The following is a 6069-nucleotide window of genomic DNA, read 5'->3' on the forward strand; positions in this document are numbered from 1 at the left end:
TCAGATGCTGGGCATTGAAAGAAATGGTAAATGGTTGTATTTATATAGCACTTTACATGATACGTCACATTCATCCATTCACACACTGATGGCGGAAGCTGCCATACAAGGTGCTAACCACGACTCACAAGGAGCAATTAGGGGTTCGGTGTCTTGCTCAGGGACACCTTGACATGAGCTCGACGGGCCGAGGATCAAACCGGCAACCCTCCAGTTACAAGACAGCCACTCTACCCACTGAGCCATGCCACCCACTTGAAAGAAGTGTAACAGCAGCCTATCATCCCCAGACAAATGGCCTGGATGGAAAAAAAACAATCATAACATTAAACGGCAGGTTTCATTCCTGCAACTTTTTTGACATGGAGCCAGTGACTCTTAGAATTAGCTGTTACAGTTGTTTGAAGACAAGTAATGCAGTCAGCCATTATATTACTAATATGCACGTTTAGCATGCAAGTGGTTAGATGCTTTCAATTCATCTTTTCTTCCCAATGTGTAGTCACTGACATATCTGATATCAATAATGTACTGCAAAAGAACAATACAAATGGACCTGCTAATTTTGCTTTATTTTACACCTTAGAGCCCTCACAAAATTGGTGAATGACGGGCAGGGACAACTGGGATGTGTACTTGGAAGCTACAGTTTTTTCCTTGAGGTCAAAAGTCCAGACCACAACAAAATTCACACCATTTAAGCTGATGTACGGGAGGGAGGCAGTGTTTCCCAGCCAGGTTCCTGTTGACATCCTGGTAAGTTTCTTAGAATTGAATGGGGGGAAACTCATGACGCCATGATCTTATTCTTTCTTTTTAATACTTTATATCAGCTTTCCAGCATAGCTTTCCCAGATGGGCATCGTTTTGCTTTTTATTGTTATGCAGACACAAAACCGTATCTTTCATTCTACACATAAGGGAACAGTTAGTAAAAATCACACCACTTTCATGAATTTCTTACTTTTTCAGTTTGCAGAGGAGTACATGAAGCATGGCACCATCTGCCATGTTCGGACATCCTCCCAGGCTGTTGGCCAGGCGCGATTTGATGTGGCTTGTGCTCTGCTTCAGTCCACAGGTCAGTGGGGTCAAACACAAATTCTACATTTAATATTATTCATTTGCTCATATCAGTGTGCTTTAAGTTCAAAATCTTTTGAAATTTTTTTTTAGGGAATGTGGAAGATTGTTTGGTTTGCTCCTTCCTTGAAGCAGACTGCGAGAAGAGCATGATAGAAATGGTAAAGTAAAATGAAATGTGTGCTTATTAATTTGCTCACAACTGCTTGTTCTAAAATAATAAACACAACTGTGCAGCTTGGTTACAAACCACATGTTTTTTTTGTTGTTTTTTACAGGTGCAGTGTGAATCATGCTCAATGTGGGCACATTTTGAATGTACCCAATATGAGGATGCCAATGAGAAAACATATTTGTGCCCAAAATGTATAAAGAATTAAAATACTTTCTTATCAAGTCCTTTGTCTTTCTTTTGAAATGCAAGCAGGCCAGTTCAGGACCTCCTTTTATGCCTTGAAGCCATGCTGTTGTAATGTATGTTGCATATTGGACTCGTCAATTCCAACTGTCTTTGCGAAGTGTGTACTGAGAGTGTACCGAGCCATCATGTGACCATGAATTTGCTTCACATCTGTGCAAGGATTCAGCTGTTGTAATGCCCTCTCTGCTTTGCTGGACTCCATACCCCTTTGTTGTGATGGCTGACTCATCCTTCAAGACAAAGATTGTTCCCATACCATTGTCCAGATGCTGTAGGATTGCAGTGGATCAGGCCAAGTTTGCATGGCAGAGCCGAGGCCCGCTTCAGACTTTTGAGGGGAGCATTATTTGATGGGGTGCAAGTGAACTATCAAAATATGCTCCTGCCCCGAAGTACATATAAAACATATCAAAATTAGCTGGGATTAATGACACAAGGCTATTGGGATGAATATTAATGATTTATTCATACATTAAGTACTGGGAGCATTATTTGATGGGGTGCAAGTGAACTATCAAAATATGCTACCACCCTGAAGTACATATAAAACACATCAAAACTAGCTGGAATTAATGATATGGGGATATTGGGGGTGAATATTAATGATTTATTCATGCATTGAGTACTAGGAGCATTATTTGATGGGGGGGTGGGGGGGGGGGGTGGTATTATCAAAATATGCTCCCCTACAATTTTGGTGAAAAAATAGAGAAGACGCAAGAAGATTTGTTTTTTTACATTGTAACGTCATTGTAATTAGATAAACAACCGTAATGGACAAGGCTATAGGAAAAAACAGCGGCAGCAAAATTTGACAAAGTTGCAAAAATTTATAGATGCGTCCATCAGAAAATGCAACGGTAGCAAAATCTGACAAGGCAGCAAAATCTGACAGAACACCGGCCCTTGGACTTAAAAATTTTGGTCACATGATCTATGGCCACCATTTTGTTTCCTATTCATGAACTCCGGGTTTTCCTGTTAACGTTGTTTACACCGCAATGAGTAATTCCAGGTCTTCCAACGCTTCCTAAATTCCCTGAAAAATGACGGGCTGTTGTGCCTTTGGGTGCACAAATCAGTCAGAGAAGGGATTCCACATGTTTAGGTTTCCCAGTGATCCTGAAAGAAGGAAACTGTGGGAAAATAAAGTCTGGAGAGTGGGATGGAAACCGACTTCATCATCGTTTTTGTGCCAGGTTAGTCCCATGTATGCACTTTCATGTTATGATGTATGGGTGAATGACAGAAAAGTTTGATGTGATTTTAGGCAGTTGTGGTTATTTTGCCTTTGACCATTTTCATGCATGGAGATGTGTTATTGGTGACTGTTGGGTACCGTAACCCGTTAAACTTCAGCGGCCCATATTCAGGCCGTCTTGAGATGTGCAAACGTATTTTGCTAAATTGACCGAAGCTGCAAACTCGATGATGGAAACATTATACACCCATGGAAAGCTTACTTTCTCATGAATCCCCCGGTATAAACCACTTTCAGATGTGATTACCACAGCAGGTAATATAAACACATTTGTCCAACAAACAGTAAACAGCACAACTCACCTTTGAAGGCTCATAACTAGTCACAGATGAAAATATTCCACAAAAAACAGCCATAATCCAACCTTGGACATCCAGACAAAACAAGCCAGTAAAATATTTTGTCCAAAACATGTCTTGAAATCAGTAAACAATCCACAAATAGCTAGTTTTCGTGAATGTGCACCTCGCGCTGTGTGTCCCATATTTGGGATAGGCTCCAGTAGAGTTCCTGTGTCCTCTAAATTGTAAAAAAAATCATTATTATTGATAAGCAATCATCCTTTTTTACTTTTGGAATGATGACTAGAAAGCTTAGAATGTAAAAATCCAAATAAAACACATAGGGCGCGCTAAGCGAGTACACACACAGTCACGGGTGCATTAGTGCGTGGCACAGTGAATGGAAACAAAATGGCGTCAAATCCGGTGAATACAGGCACTCTAATGAAAAATAACTTTTTTTTTTTTTTTTTTACAGTCTATGCACCACACTCTGGCTCCACACTTGCTGATGACCACTTCTGGTCACAGAAAATGAAAAAACGGACCATTTTTCATTTGTCTCTTACTGATTTTATTTTCTTGTTATTGTAAATATAAAATGAAAATGAAAGCATTTTTAAAATTCCATTAGCAAGTTATGTTATACTGTGAATAACAAACTTGCAGACAACAGTGCAATAATTATTTTTTATTCATGAGGATTAGATATCAGTGAATACTAATTTGCTTGATATTTGATCAGTGGCGTATCCAGGACTTTTTTACCGGGGTGGCCTTGATGGGACACAAAGCTAGTGTGGGGTGGCTATGGCATAGCGGAGTTTAATGCCATGTACGCAGCCGACCACAGTTCAAACCCCAGTACTTTGCTGCATGTGACATCCCCTCTTTCTCCCATGATTTCCTGTTGAATAAAGGTGTCTATTCTGGTTTATTTTTAAATTCCATTTCCCATTATTACAGTCCTCAATTATATCTGGTTATTTTAACTACTCTAAATCAGTAAAATATGTTCAGGATAGGGTACAAATTTTCTAAGAGCCATTTCCTTGGATTAAAGTCCTCATCTCTTCACAAATTAGATTAGATTAGCAAAATTCAGCTGCTCTCAACTCATCCTGTAGAATAACATTATCAGTCATCAGCTCATCAACTGTGTCACCTGTATTGTTGCTTTACTAACTGAAGCGCCATCTTGTACCAATTACTGCAGTAAGTTGCTAGGAACGCTAGATTCATAACATCGAATTTTAAACAAAAAATTGTCTCAGATTAGTTATTTCACCGGTAAGCAGCTGTGTAATACACAGGATGATGTAGAGAGCTGGTTAGATCATGGGTAGAAGCCAGACACGGAGCTGAGGGGTTCTATCCATCTTCTCGGCGTTTATTTCACTGTAGCTATGACAACCTGCTAACAATATATTATTCCTTACATACATCTCACATGTGAAAAGTAATCCCACGAGCTCTTGTTTCCTTACAGCGCTCATTAGAGCATCCATAGGCTGAACAGAAGTCCGGCATCTAAGTGTTGAGTGGCAAAACCAGCATTGTAAAAAATATCCGAGCACCTTGCATAGTAGCTACACGTGTGACGTTTCTATCATTGATTGACAGAATATCTCTTGTTTCTCGTGTTGACGAACTTGACCAACCATGGGCGTAACCGCCATCTCAGAAGTGAGGGGGACAAATTTTTCAGAGCGATTTATCATTCTCTTACATTTAATTGCACCGTCCTTAGTGGCTAAAGAACCACATAATCCCTAACAGCCACAGTACAATACCGGGGGACCAACTAGGCTAGTTCTTTAAACTATAAAGTATAAAACTTTAAACTATAAAATCTAAAGTTTTAGTGGCCAAACTCTAGTTGAGTTGACAACAATGTCCCTTGAACATCTACTGGACGAGTAGCCAAAGGTGCCAAACACTGAACATGAAATGATCAGTACTGCCTGGTTTCTCCCTGCAATAGATATCTTATTTTCAGGAAGTTATAATCTCTCCTTACCTGTAAAGACCCTACATCCTTGTCCCTGCTGCTGGCCTCTGATCCATCTCCTCCCTGACTCTGCTCTTTCTGTTATGGCAATAAACATTAAAAATGTGGTAAGAAAAATTCTGAAATAGCATTAGGAAGAGTAAAAATTGCAGTAGAATTTAACCTCAAAATAACTTTAACCCATAGATACATATTTTTTTCTCAGCCACTTATATATTTTTTCACCTCTGCAGACCCTGCATGGTCAACATTACTGCTGGCCGCCGCCTCTGGTCCATCTCCTGCCTGACTCTGCTCTTTGTTATGGAAATAATCATTTAAAAAATCTGAAAATCAAAATTCTGAGATAGAATTTGAAAGAGAAGCAGTAAAAATAGTTGTAAATTTAACCACTTTTATACCATAGATAGCCTATTCTTTTTTCTCCTCCCTGACTCTCCTCTTTTGGGACCAAAAGACAATACATGGAGAGCAATTGTGAGCACATCTTCTGCCCAGAAATGAAAGAGGACTGGGTTTATTCCAAGAATAAATTAATTAGCAGTAATGTAACGGAGGCAACAGCATTTAAATTATTGTTAACTTGCTTAACATATTGATATATTGCCACGTTTTACCTTGTCATCATTTAGCTAACAAGTCTAACATTGTTTACATCCAACAAGGTCACACAACTTACACGGTTTGTTTGGAAAGAACTGTGTAAAGTTTTTTGCTTCTTGCTAGCTCTGACTGGTTTGCTAAACATTACTCCAGACGCACGTTCAGCACTGCGCAGCACAGCAGCACGTCTCCTGTGGAACACCTGCGTTAGCATGCGCTCATGGTGCATTCAAAGACAGCTCGGGAAAACACGTTACTGGATGCTAATAACGGGTTTAGCTGTTGTAACGGCTGAAAAAAGTGCGGGGGACAGAGGGGACAGATGTGGAAAGTGCGGGGGACATGTCCCATGCGTACCCCGCGTCCGTTACGCCCATGTGACCAACTCCCTATCAGATCTGGGGTGGCC

Source organism: Acanthochromis polyacanthus, chromosome 19 (assembly GCF_021347895.1).
Source record: "Acanthochromis polyacanthus isolate Apoly-LR-REF ecotype Palm Island chromosome 19, KAUST_Apoly_ChrSc, whole genome shotgun sequence".
NCBI classification, from domain to species: Eukaryota; Metazoa; Chordata; class Actinopteri; family Pomacentridae; genus Acanthochromis; species Acanthochromis polyacanthus.